The sequence below is a fragment of the Macrobrachium rosenbergii genome, chromosome 23 (assembly GCF_040412425.1).
Source record: "Macrobrachium rosenbergii isolate ZJJX-2024 chromosome 23, ASM4041242v1, whole genome shotgun sequence".
NCBI lineage: Eukaryota > Metazoa > Arthropoda > Malacostraca > Decapoda > Palaemonidae > Macrobrachium > Macrobrachium rosenbergii.
In genome coordinates, this window is record NC_089763.1 from 24,132,210 (window position 1) to 24,146,796 (window position 14,587).

Consider the following 14,587-nt stretch of genomic DNA (forward strand, 5'->3'; position numbering starts at 1 on the left):
TCACACTTGAAATTCACTCATATCTCCAGGTAAATGTCATAGAAAGTAAGCACTTTCGATGACATTATTATTTATCATTTAACATTATTTATTGTTTAACATTACATGTTCCTTCACAGTTGTTAAAAAGGGTATTATTAAAAATGTTGGTTAAGTAACAGTAATCTTAGTTCATTATCAGTGGTTGTTATTGTCTAGTTCTTTAAACAAATCTTTTCAAACTAGACATCATTATCATTCATGAGACTCTGAATATCTTGCCAATATAAACAAAGATACCTTTGATACCGAACTTGAAAGAGCTTACGCGTTTATACTATCCAGACGTTCAGTTTATCGTAAATTCATAAATGTCTAATTCGCGATTCTCCAGTATTGTATCTGCCATCTTTGATCCTAATCAACAGTAATAAAGATTGAATTTTCAGCATCCTTTATCAGTCTTCAAGCTTTTCAAAAGTCTTTGTCTTTACCGTTCTTTCTTGAAGAAACCTTCTTTGCAGTTTTAAGGAATCTTATTAAACTCCAAATCCAATTTGAACTGAGGCCTTTCAATCGCCGGGAAAATAAATTGTCTCGAATCTGGTTTATCCAGGTTTCAGCGGATGTCGTCATGTTTTGGCCTTTTGATTGGCACAAAATAAATAGAGAGGCTTGATTGGAACGGTTGCTGCCTCATGAATGGCTTCTGAGAAGGATTGCTCGAGTTTATGAGGTCTTAAAACCACTCTCTATTTCCTGTTTCATATGATCACTTGACAATCTGATAAGATGCCTTTCTTGATATTAATGCTTTTCGAACCACATATTTATTAGTTGTTTTTTATCACAGTGTTGTTTTCAATAATAATAATAATAATAATAATAATAATAATAATAATAATAATAATAACCCATGAAACAGCACTGCTGTCCTATTGGGAATTGTAGTAGCAGCCCACTTATCAAGATATAACGGCATTTCATTAAATAGGGTAGAATAGATTTTAGAGGCATTGAGGCTACCATGATTATTGATAATAAGCCTCACTTGGACTTTGTAGCATCGATTTGTGTGTTATTCGTTGTATTTTAACATGCAGTTTCTATGGTGGATGCATTAAGTATGTATCTATTCATAGCAATTTAAAAAAAAAAAAACTTGTACCCGCACCATTTGGGCCATTTCGTTTTCACCCTGAGGGCTGCACTGTATGACGTCATCAATTTGTTTATGCTAAAAATATAACAGCTCTCAACGGTCTGCCCATTTATATAAGATAAATATACATATTTTTTTTAGTTATTTAACTCTTTAAGATATTATTTTTCATAAATGAATGAGCATTTCTCGATAAATGTTTAGATTATATGCAGTCCTGACTTTCAGAACCATAGTGAACGTTCCCGTAAGTATTGCCAATAGCCACTTAAGAAACCATTACAATTTTTTTGTTTAAATTAATCATATCAAGAAGCATAGAATGTATTGAATTGTAACTTAAATGTATATTTAAATAATTGGAAATTCATATCCTCGCTCAGACAAATACTTAAACATGATGTTCGTAGAAAAAAAGAGGAATAAAAGTCCCGATTGAGAGGTTTGTAAGGAAAAAAAAAGGAATTAAAGAGTCCCAATTGACAGGTTTGTGAGAGAAACAAAAAATAGAAAGTAAAATTTAACAGGTTTGTGGAAAAAAATGAATGAAAAAGTCCCAACTGACAAGTCTGTGGGAGAAAAACAATAAAAATTGAAAGGTCCCAATTGGCAGGTTTATGGCTACTCTGTTTCTTCATGAGCTCGTGAACAAACCGGAATCTGGCTGTCACCGGCCTCCGTTTACCAAATTCCACATTATCTTCGTTATTATCTTCATTACCCGGGATAACCAAAGACATATGGTAAGATATAAGGATCAGCATCGTAGATTTAATCGAGTAAATCACTGTAATGATTAATGCTCGTCGCCTTTTGGTACCAGAGTACCCTTAGGCCTACAGGAGTTGCCTGTGTCTTATTTGAGCCTCGGGAAATAGGCCTATTGAGCAATTGGAATTTAGGTCTTTAGTAATAGGTTACCTGCGTTATTTCAAACCGATAATGCCTTATTAACTAATGAAGTTAGGTGGGCCATTAGCTTAGACTAAGCTAATTTCTATGAAGGTCTGGGGAGTCTTAGGCCTAGGCTACTCGCCGTGGCTTCCATCTTCGTCAGGACGTTATTGTCCTCGAAGAAATATTTCGAAAGGGATTATTACGAGTCTAGAATGGAGGATTACATATCTGATATATCCGCCGGAAGCCATTTGTTACATTCCTAACACAAAGTAGGCAACCGTAAGCGTATGTGGTCTTTGGCAAAAGATCTGCGATTTGGTTAAAAGTCTTTGGCAGATATAAGTAGTAACTCCGCGGTGGCGATTTCTTTCTAACTTGACTTTTTCTACAGTTTTTGGGATGCTAATTATGGCTTTACCTGCAGTTTTTGCCGCAAGAATGTAATCAACCTGCAATTAACCCCTGAAGTCCATCCAACCGGTCACGTTTCGTAATGTCAGTCACTCGGCTGTAACATCCAAAACAATGTAAGACGTTATGTTTATGGTATTTACCGTTATTATTTCGGTAATTTAAGCCGGCTGTCCGCGGTGAGCCTATGGCAATTGACGTTTTTTATGTTGCTTCCTTTAGGTTTAAAGTAATATTTTGTCGGCCGGCTGTAACCTGTCATTGACCTTTGAAGACTACGACTTGTATTACCTAGCGTGGGGTAGGTCTAAAAGCCACATTCGGCAAGCCCCCACCTCCCATAGCTAATACGGCAAAATTGTAACCAGTAATAAAAATACCAACCTAACGTACCTAGGGTGTTTACTGACATTTACAATTTGCCGTATTAGTTAAGGAGACAGGTGGGGGCTTGTGGCGAATAATGCAAACACCCGTTTGGTGGTCTTCAAAAATCGAAACCCGATATTTACAGCTGGCCGACAAAATATGACTTTAAATTCTTAATAAAGCTAAATAAATAACATAAGCAATAACTTCTGTTAACATGGAAAATTATTCATGTTTCATTACCCCCAAGGGGCTGGTACTAAACACGGCGCCCATTTTGCAGTTAACTTGAACCCGAATGCCATCAACAAGGGTTTTCGATACATTCTAAGACAAAGGGTATATATGTCTGTTTTAGAGCGGTTCATATCTGTCGGCAAGTGCAATAACTTGTTAACTTATGGGTACCCCGGGGCCAGTACTAAACATGGCGAAGGGACGTTCCATTTAGCTGACAAGAAACAAACGCACCCCAAGTATCAGAAGCCCTAAAAGTGTAGAAAAACCCAGTTTCCATGGTAAAAACAGGCACGGAGCTAATACTTAGAATTACTCAGTTTTTGTCACACGATTGTAATTAACCCGTAATTAACCACAGAACTTCATCTAACATGGTAGGGAACCCAATGGGAAAGTACTATTGCTATTTCGAATGCTGCCACGCATGTGCAAACTTAAAAGGGGAGCTTTTGGTACACAGTCCGACTCCTTACTGAGGAAAAAGATGGCTGGGGGGATATGTTTGTTTCCGGTCCTTCTAAAATCTCAATTTACGGCAAAATACATTTAAGCCCCCAGGTGCCAGTACTAAATACGGGAAAATTCTGATGGCTCCCTGGCGTTTTCCCCCTCCAAGGGGCACCACCTCAACGTAAACATGCCCGCTCCGTTTGTGTGTTCTCCCCACCCAAAACCCCGAATTCCCACTCTCCCCCTTTACTGTTGAGTAGCGTTAAAGGGGGAAATAACAGTTGGCTGAGAAACTCACCGCCATTATCAGCGGTCCTAAAAGTGTAGAAAAAACCAGTTTCCAAGGTATAAACAGGCGCGGAGCTAGTACTTAGAATGACCAAGTCTTTAAGTATAGTCTTATTTTAAACTAGAGGTCTTAAAACAATGTGATTATATCTATTGGATGTATTTTTGCTATAGGGCTATTAGCCTATCTTTGCAAGGGTTAGGCCTAATATGGAAGTGGGCCTAAGCAACTGTAAACCAATGATCTATGGCAAAAGGTCTTCGTTTTGGTTAAAGTCTTCAGGCCTAGTCTTATTCTGAATTATAACTCGTGTATGATCATAACTGGACTGATTTTTCCCTATGCAGGCTATTGATAGGCCTGCATAACTATCCACCCCCCCCCCAAACAAGGAGCGAATAGTTGCCAGGGTGACTGTATGCCTACTAGCCATCATTTCTGTAGTAGGCATTTTGGAGGGAATATAACCTAACCTGACTTACCTTAGCCTAACCTGACCTGGCTGGCGGGTTGGGGGGGCGGGAAGGATTCACCCACTGGCTCCCCCCAAGTAAGTCGTAACACCTCACTGCATTCTATAAAAATTAAAATTTGCAAAGTTGTTGAACCTTGAAATGGATGCCTCTTTTGGTATGCAGGTATTTCATTGCATTGTCAATTAACCCTTTGTGAGCAGGCGTTGTCAAATGATGAGTACTTATCTCTTTATGGTAAATTCCGGGCTTCGTCCTCTGACGATCAACATTGCACGCGAATGAATTTTGCGGGAAAAGTGTTCAGATTACTTCCGTTGGTCAATAAGTGACTCATGGCAACTCTTAAAGCAACCATAATAGTTAATCGGTACAGGAGAGAGAGATCAGTTTGCCTTGAGATGCTGAAGGGGAATGTTGTCCACCATTCCCAACCAAGGATGTGTCGTAAATATTTCACAATAAGTATACTCAGAATTTGTTATTGATTTTAGCTCATCTGTTATGATATTATGTGAGCTGTAATTATAATTTTATAAAAAATAGTTAAAATTGTTAGAAAAAAAATATAACTTGATAAAATTAGCATATTTTCTGTGACTGGCTTGGTAAAGAGGCCCCATACAGGGTTGGAAATATTTACTTTCAACTTTTTATGGAAGGTACAGAAATTTTTTTAGAATTTTTTTTCTTATACCATGTGCATATGCATATCTTCCTCTTTCCATTGATTTTTTTTTTTTTAAATTGGCCATCCTTAAGTTTAGCCCTGTCTAGGGGCGTGCTTAATATGTATTTTAGGCTGGACTGTGAGTGTTAATTTAATCAAAATTATCTACAGACTTATAATGAATAAAAAAATAATAGCCTTTGTAGGTAAAAAAATAGGGTAAAGATAAGGAAAACTTTGTCATGGCCAGGTTAAGTTTCGGAAATAGGCCTGTGCTGGCTAAACCTTTTGAACTGGTATGAAATATTGTATTAATCTGAACCAGGATGCTATTAAACATTTATTTACATTTACTGTAATCATAAAATATCTATGTAGCCTTTGGTAGATCTTAGTAGTAGCTCTGCAGTGGTGATTTCCTTCTAAATTGACTTTTTCCAGGTTTTTTTATTTGCTAATTATGGATTTATCTTGAATTTTTGCCACACGAATGTAATTAACCTGTAATTAACCCCTGAAGTCCATCCAACAAGGGGTTTCCACATGTGATCTTCGCAAGACAGAGCGCGGGTACGTCCGTTTGGAATGGTTCATATCCTGTCCAGCAAGTGCAATAACTTGTTAACGTATGGGTACTAAACACGGCGAAGGGACATTACACCCCCCCGATGCTAGTACTAAACACGGCGAAATGCATTTTAACTCCCTCCTGTTGGCGAATGGCTCCCTCTCGTTTTTCCCCTCCAGAGGGCGCCTCCCCAACATAAACATGTCCGCTCCATTTCTGTGTTCTCCCCCACCCAAAACCCCAAATTCCCACAGTCCCCCTTTACTGTTGAGTAGAGTTAGGGGACAAATAACAGTTGGCCGACGACAAACAAACTCACCCAGTATCAGAAGCCCCAAAAGTGTAGAAAAAGCCAGTTTCCAAGGTAAAAACAGGCACAGAGCTAGTACTTAGAATTACCTAGTCTTTAAATGGACTTCCCAAATTCAAACTCTGGGTTAAACATCAGTTTTTGCCATTTGTATTTTTTACCTGTACAGTTATACAATCTGTAAGGTTACAGACTTGTAGGCTATTTAATATCGCTTCCAGCTTGTATACTTAATACAGCCATGAGGGTTGTATGCCCCATAGGGGGTTATAGTACTGTCAATGCACCCAGGCATTGCACTGCAGGCATTAATGAAGGTTCATTTCAGCGTCCCTTTGTCCCATAGCTGCAACCCCTTTCATTCTGTTTGCTGTTCCTCCGTTTGTATTCTCTTTCTTCCTTCTTAGTTACTGCAACCCTCTAGTTCCTCGCTGGGTGAGCGGGTTCCGTTCTCAGCTACCACTCTGTTGGTCGCGAGTTCGAATCTCCAACCGGCCAGTGAAGAACAAGAGGAATTTGTTTCTGGTGATAGAAATTCATTTCTCGATATAATAGTGGTTCGGATTCCACAATAAGCTGTAGGTCCCGTTGCTAGGTAACCAATTGGTTCTTAGCCACGTAAAAATAAATCTAATCCTTCGGGCCAGCCCTAGGAGAGCTGTTAATCAGCTCAGTGGTCTGGTTAAACTAAAATATACTTACTTACTGCAACCTTCTGTTAACAGTTGTTCCATAGGGCAACTGCTAGGTTTTCCTCTTGTTATGCTTTTAAAACCTTTTTACTCCAATTCGCCTTTCAGTGCTGAATGACCTTATAGATCCCAGCACTTGGTCTTTGGCCAAAATTTTATATACCATATCCATATTAGTGGTGCAGTACCACAACGGAACTAGCCAACTATGGAAGTAGCTGTGGGTTTTTCATGAAATATAAGGTTTTGCATTGTTAAACTTGTAAAGATACTGTTAGTCTTTGATTATGCAACTTACCCAAGAAGAAAGTATTAGATAGTAGTTAAATAAGGGTTTGTGCATATGTAGTTAACATATTTGTCAATTTTTAGGTAATTGACATTTCATAGAAATCGTTTTTTTAAGGTTTCATCACTTTATATGGCTGAAGTTAATATTCTTGTGAGTTATGTAATATCGTAATATCTTTTTTATATGTTTTGTGTAATTGGTCAAGTAACCAGGGTACTATTTGTAGCAGATAGGTCATTTTCAGTTCTGTGATTACTGACTAAGTAGCTAATTTTCTTAATCATGGTAGCCTGTTGTACTGTAACCAGCACAGTCATGGGTTTTGTATTATATATGCATGAGTGTTGGCTACCAGTTGCATTGTAAGATCAGAATTGAGTGTCAGTTTCAACATATATTTATTGCAAAGAGAGAATAATTTGTTAAATAGGTTTGTATCACATTAAGAAATATTTATTATGAAGAAAGAAGTAACTTGTAAAATATATCACATTAAGGAACTAGTAATTGCATATTTAACCATTTTGATCTGTTAATAGGTTTTTAGTCATTAATTTATCACAGTTTTCCTTGTAAATCATTCTTATACAGCAACCATGTTAAGGTACAATAAACTAGTATGTTCTGGTACATTGATTCTGTTGGTAGTACATGTTATGATGCAAGAAAAGAATATCTTTCGTACCATATATAACTGCATTGTATCTTTCTGTTTGCGTGGCTGTGTCCTTGGGACTGATGCTTGCAAGTTTGAGATGTTGAAATGCTGTATCTTCAGTGCCACGTTCCTTTCATGGAATTGCCCTAGTATTTTCCTTATTTTAATCCTATGTTTTCACCTGCTGTATTGTACTCCATATGGTGGCTCCCTAGTCGTGGCCTTGTTTTAGTCTGGAAACACAAATAGGCATCTTTGTCTGTCAAAAACTTGCCTATTGCAGAAGTGCTTTCTTTTCTGAGGAGGTTCAGATAAAGTTAATTTTTATTTTGCCAGGGTGGTACAATGTTAATAATACCAAAGTTCTTTGCAGCGTTCCCTCTTAGGCTCCTGCCATGTTGCTGTTTTAATTTTTTTTCCTTTCCCTTTAGCCTTTGCCCACCACCGAGCTGTCCAACTTCTTTAGTTTTACCGTGGTTTTATTTTCAGTTTCCATTCTGGAGCAAATCTTCTTGGACAAGCCCTTTGAGAATCAAAAAATGTGACTGCAGTCCCTTTAAAGTATTTTGATGATTTATACGTAGTTGCCTGCTTAGGATTTAGGTTAGGCTAGTGTACAAACTGAATTAATATCTGTATTCTGTGCTGTTCATTTTTAAGGTTACTCCAGCTTGCATTTCATTTAAAGAAGACTGAAGGTTTCTGCTTTTCCATTTCAGGTATATCCTGAGACAGCGACAGCGCATCAACTTCATATGATCATATTATATTTGATGTGTTCTGGAGAATGTCAGTGAATCTGGCTTGTTTTTAGAATCTACAGTAATTGCAGCGTGAGTAAAGTTAGAATTTTCTAACTGACAGTGTTTTGAAGTATACTTTTGGCTTCTCAAAAAATTGGAGATTTGAAATGTCTTTATGGTCAGTGGGGTAAAACTGTCCATGTTTTCTCCTGAATTTCATTTCATGAATGTTTTATGCAAGTTGAGAAGTATGAAATATGAATTCAAGGTCTTAATAGTGACCTCTGGATTCATTTGGCCTTTCTCTTACAGACCCATATGGTGGGGTTTGTTTTCTTGAAACAATTTATGTTGTATACTTTGAGTAAATGTATGTTTATGGTATTACTAGGGTAGACGCTTATAAAGGGAATTTTTGAGAATTAGATAGTGGATTGGAGGCAAAGACAGTACAGTGCAATAAACTAATGTAACTTGTGTGTTGGAGGCTGTGAATTCTGTCTCATTCAGAATTTCAAAATTGACCAATAACAGGGAGTAATTCTTTGCAATGTAAAGTAGTCTAGACATATCATATCTAGTGTTTAGTAGGATATTATTGTTCTCAGACCTGTGTTACTCTTAGTTTTTAAAAGGGACACCTTCACTGGTCTAGAGATTAAAATAATAGTATATTTTCTACGCTATACAACCGTTGTTCATTTCTGTACGTATTATTTGGGACCTTGTGCCATAGCTAGTAAGGATTAGCTAGCATCACCTACTGTCATTTATTAGTTACATTATGTGTGCAGTGTCTGTGGTCTCATTTGTGATGGTCGTGTTAGCTTTGTTGTTGTGTTTGGTATCCCTGTGCAGACTGATTACCTAACAATCATAACCTCAAACTTTGGACTTTGATATAACCTGTGTTGTTGTGTTTGGTATCCCTGTGCAGGCTGATTACCTGACAATCATAACCTCAAACTTTGGACTTTGTTATAACCTGTGTACAGTGATACACAACCCTGATGTTATAACCTGTGTACAGTGATACACAACCCTGACTGTAAGGATAACCTGTTTACTGTAATGCACAGCCTTGAACATAAGTTCCCATCAAGGTGCGCTCAGGTGCTATTGTTGAAAGATGTGTTAGAGAGGTTAATTTGAGTGCAAAAACCCCATTGCTAATCTTTACTTAGCTAGTGTAAGTGGTCTTGTAAGGTTTCGTTTTTTCACTCCTTAACTGGTATTAACATAGAAGAAATATGAAGGTTACTCAACGAATGGAAATGAATGTTACATTGGAATTATTTTTAGTTTTTGAAAGTAAATTTGCAACCAAAGTTAATCCAGTTATAAGTTAAAAAAAAAAAAACTTAAGAAATAAGATTTAAATTTTTTTAGATTAATTAGTTCAGTGGTCTGGTTATAAATGAGCTTAGTGGTCTAGTTAAACTACATGTTAATAATGTAACAAAAATGTAATAAGAAAATGGGAATCTGGGCCCATTTCTTTTTATTTTGTTCTGAATAAATTCCTGATGCGTAGCATTGTGTAAAACCTTCAACACATCTTTTTGGCTGCATAGAAAATAGCCACATTGGAGGTGATTATTGATCATGCAAGCTGTGCAATGCTCTTATTTTTTTTATTTTGTAAAATACTGAATCCTATTTTCCATAGGCCTGAACTCTATATCCATTTGTAACAGAAAATAGGTGGTGGTTCTGTATAGAATAGAGATGAAGAATGGTCTACGTATGTGTTTGTAACTATTAGAAATGTGGTGTCATTCATGGCTATTCCTTCATTGGATGTAGTGAAACAACAAAGAGTTCCATGAAACCTTGATTTGAGAGAAAATGTAACGAATTCTCCCATCCATTGAAGGAAATAGCTAAATGCAGAAAGAATAACATGGGGTTTGTGCAGTATGAATAGAGATCTTTTAAACCTATTCTTCTTTGGTGGCAGCAATGTCTTTATACTATTTTATGCACTGGAATAGTTCTGGCTTAGGTGGTTTGTATTCAAATAAGTATCGACAGAAAATAAAATGTTCCAGTCAGAACATATATAATTAAGGGAAGACTGTGTTTGGTTTGTTCATCATTTTTTTTAAATATCCAAATTACAAAAATGAATTAAAAGTTATTTTCTTTTGTTACAGGTGAAGAACCCAGTACTGGATACTGCACTGTTTGTCCTCATTATCAGTGTCCAAGTTCCCCTCTGTAGCCCATCAATCCCTAGAGCAAAAACCATGATTGAAATATGGCTCATTGATATCTACAACAAAAAGTAAAAAATGCTCCAAAGTTTCTTCGGCAATTGAGTTCTGTACAGCGTGTAGTAATGCTGTATGAAACTTTCAGCTGTGACCAGGCAGCGCTCAGTTGCTCTCAGATGCGGGCAAGTGAAGGTGCGTTGGAGACGCATGTGGAAAGCACTGCCAGACACGATCCATGGCTAATCTTAATTATTATTTATCTATTTATCGACTGCCAAGCGTCCTCCATTCTAGCAAAGAGATTGGATTCAGAGCTTTCTGTAAAATCAGATGGTCATAATTTTCATAAAGTACTGTCCTTGAATGAGACCATTGCATCACACTGGACTTCCCTCCAGGATTTGTTCTTGAGTAAGAATTGTAAATGGAACTAAGTGTAGTGAAATAGGTTGAGAAGAGACCAAAGGGAACTGATGAAGGGTACAAGGCAGAAGGCAATGCTTCTGGGGCTGAAGGTACACTGAAGAAAAGTCTTTAGTACCATCTGTTGCAATGAGGCCCAGATTATAACAGCCAGTTTGGATAAACTCCAGGTCAATTTTGAGGTCATTAGTTTGTGTATTGTTTAAGTGGTTACTCTGTAATAATTCCATGTCTGTAGTTCACACATCATTAACATTTTTGTCAGGTTTTTCTTCAGAGTTTTCTCCATTGACTTATACTTCGTACACTCTCTGCCTGAATTCCCATATGGTTCAGACCATGCCTTGCCCTGAGTTTCCTATTTCCATCATCTTAAACTTAGTTTACCTTGCCTTGATTTTCAATCCTCAATCTTCTATCTTTTAGACATTATTGTAAGACTTCTATCTCTCATTCAGCTGTTAAACAGCCGGTCATCTACATAGAGAAACTCAGTCCTTTCTTCATTTCTCTCAATTTCCTCTATGGATTCCTGCAGGTGTCATAAAAAAGTGTAGTATTTGAATTGGTCACACTCATTGGACTCAAATATTTAATGGGTAACCCACATGACTTATTCCCTGTATGCAGAGATTGCAAGCCAACTCTAATAGTTTACACATTTTCTGTAAATGTACAAACTTCAACCCACAACAGATGTTAAGATTAGGAAACAAAATTGTGTCAGATTCTTCATTTTAGAATTACCCAGTAATAAATTTGAAAAAAGACTGCAATTTCTTAAATAAAATTAGAACAAATAACAACAAAACCTGGTTGGTGCATGAGTGTCAAGTATTTTTGGTCATTTGTTTGTTTAATCTACCTTTTAGTTATGCAGGTAATAATTTAACTACGTATCCTCAGGTAATCCCTGTTAGTGTCTAGCAATGTGACTTCTGGCCTTGTTAAACTACTGTGCAATATAATTGTAAAGGTGACATATTTTTTCGTGGTGGAAGATTTTATCTTACTACTCATTTGTAATGTTAATTGCACTTTTTGCCACTTCTGTATAATTTTTTTTTTTTTAGACGAGGAGCAGTATGCAGTACAGTAATGTGATATAATTTACTTTTTTACAATGTTGAAGTCTTGCATACATTTTAGTAACATGTCAAAAACATATTGAATGGTATTGCTTCATTTATCATTAATATAATCTTTCCATTAGTGGTTTTCATATAGTCATGTGCATTTATAGTCTTGGTGGGTCATTTCTACACATGTATGTGACATTTGTACTCATGAGTGGTAATTGTCAGTGGTTGTGATAGAAGAATATCATCAACTGTCAAGAATAAATCAAGATATATCTAATTATTTAGTTGAGATTTTAATATGTTAATATTTCTTTGAGAAGTAAATTGTATCAGTTTCTATCAAAATGTTTTCTATGTTTTGTATTTGCTTTTGTTTATTTATGAGGCCATTACTTTAATGTACCCATAGTGTGTATTGTGTGACTTCTTAGACACTATAATTCACTGTAGGAAGCAAATGAAAAACACCAAGCACAAGTAGCTGGCTTGTGAGTGCAAGGTTCCTTAGGGTTAACCAGTGTCCGCATGGCTACCTTCTTATTTTATTTTCTCAGATTCTTTGCAAGCTTTTATAACTTTCCAGTCAACTATGGTGGGTCCTCCCATCTTTCAACTATGGCAGATTCTTTATGCAATAGGCTTTATTTATTTCTTATATCTAGGTATATCCCACAGGGGAAAAACCCGTTTATCCCCCCATTCCAGTCCCTTTTGTCATGATGCACTTTGTTTCTTGTACCTTGCTCTCTAACCAAAGTCAGTTGCTCACAGCAGTCATTATGGCTGTAATCAAGAATTGGGGGATGTGTGTAGATACTTCCTATCCTTCCTGTACTGCAATTTTCCCTTTTTTGAACCCCAAAATCCAGGGGTCATATTTCTTGTCTCTAATTTGTGAAGCCAGGTAACACCATATGCACTTAGCTGAATCCAGCAGAAGCTGCGACTCCTTGACTACTTTCCTATGGGACAAACGATGCTTAACTCACTCCAAATCTTTTAGCCGTTTATGCTGAGTGTATCGTGTAGTTGTTTGTTCATCAAGAACAGGTAAGCTTTCTTGCCATTGGGTTCCTTTTGCATGACTAGTGGGATGCAGGTGCTTGATAAACTTCTCTGGAAGTGGTCCAGTCTTGGGGATATCTTTTTAGACCCTAGAATGAGCAACATTCTCTTTCCAGTTCTTCCAGTGTTTTATCTTTGAGTAGAGATTTACCATGGGCTTAAAGATATACTTTAAACTTTTTTGGCAGGGAACTGGACCCTAGCAATTCCTAGTCTTTCTTTTGTCAGGTCTTTTTACCGGAGGGACTGTCTGTCTCCACTGCATGGGTTCATTACCTCTTTCTAGTGAATCTGTTATCTGGAAGAACTATTGAACATGTTTCTTACTTTGCCAACTGGTTTCTTAGATGATTTAGAAACTGATGGTAATTGATTTAAAACAAATTAAACCCACTGTATGCATTGTTCTTTCCAAAAAGAAGACCACTTTGAAGTAATGCATATCCTGTCTTGTAACAGGTCATACTTGGTTGACCCATGGGTGTATGGTAAATAATCACTTGACTCAATACCTGAATGCAGAAAAGCTCATATGATGACACAATCTTAATATATAAGTCTCAAGTACTGTATTGGAAATGAATCCTTAAGAAATGTGTCAATCTTCAGCATTTTCTGGTTATCCCGTCATTAACTTTATGATGTAATATGTAAGATCTTATACGGTATGTTCAAGAACAAACTCTTCATGCCAGTCGTAAGAGTTAAAGAATTTTTTGTTTATTCAGTGTGAGTTTATCTCCATTGGGTCTCTGGCTCAGTCCTCCCTTGAGGCCTCTCTGATGGACTGATTTGTTAATACTGCTTTGTTTTTTCAACAAGCTTCTTTCAGGATTAGCTGCTTTCTTGTAGTTTTAATAGTCCTTCATTTCAGGCAGTTACTATTAGTGCTCTTCCTGGACAGTGAGAGATGTGAATGTGAATTCACTGGTCCGGTTAAACTATCCTTTCATAATGCAAAGAATAACACCATTAACCCAAAAGTCCTTGGCTTGCATTTGCCACCTTACTGGACACAGTGTTCCTTTTTCATCTACAATGGATTATGCTGTCTTTGGACTTTGTACTCCACATGAATTAGTCCAGGTTAAGGTATTTGGGTACTATAGGAGAAGTCATTTTAATTCCAAAAAAATAAAATTTTTACAATTGCTATCCACTGTATTTATAGATTATAAGAACCCAGATACTTCATACAGCAAGAAGACAATGCTTTTTGTGGATTAGATTTTGAAGTTTATGTATTTGAGAAAAAGTGGTAAGATGATTGATTGTATGCAGCTGAAAATTGTTTAGGGTAAGTAATTATAAATATGTTTTTATATTGGTTTCATTTTTATTTTGTTTAATAAAGTGTGTCTAGTGTTTTCATAAGTAATAAATACATCATGTTTTTAACTCTCTCTCTCTCTCTCTCTCTCTCTCTCTCTCTCTCTCTCTCTCTCTCTCTCTCTCTCTCTCTCTCTCTCTCTCTCTCTCTCTCTCTCTCCTACAACAAACCTGTTACTGTACGTATTTTATTAAAAGCCACCATTGTTATTTTTTTGACTTAAGTACAAAAGTGCTAAGGGCTCTGTTTCCTTTACCCATAACTT

The 14,587-nt window shown here is 36.8% G+C and overlaps 1 long non-coding RNA gene across 1 annotated transcript; it reads left to right on the forward strand.

Annotated features, from left to right (window-relative positions):
- Positions 1-1,758: 1,758 nt before the first annotated feature.
- LOC136851382 (uncharacterized) lies at positions 1,759-14,245 on the forward strand. Its single transcript, XR_010856854.1, has 3 exons — positions 1,759-1,884; positions 8,183-8,296; positions 10,363-14,245. It is a non-coding gene; the product is annotated as an uncharacterized lncRNA (long non-coding RNA).
- Positions 14,246-14,587: the final 342 nt, after the last annotated feature.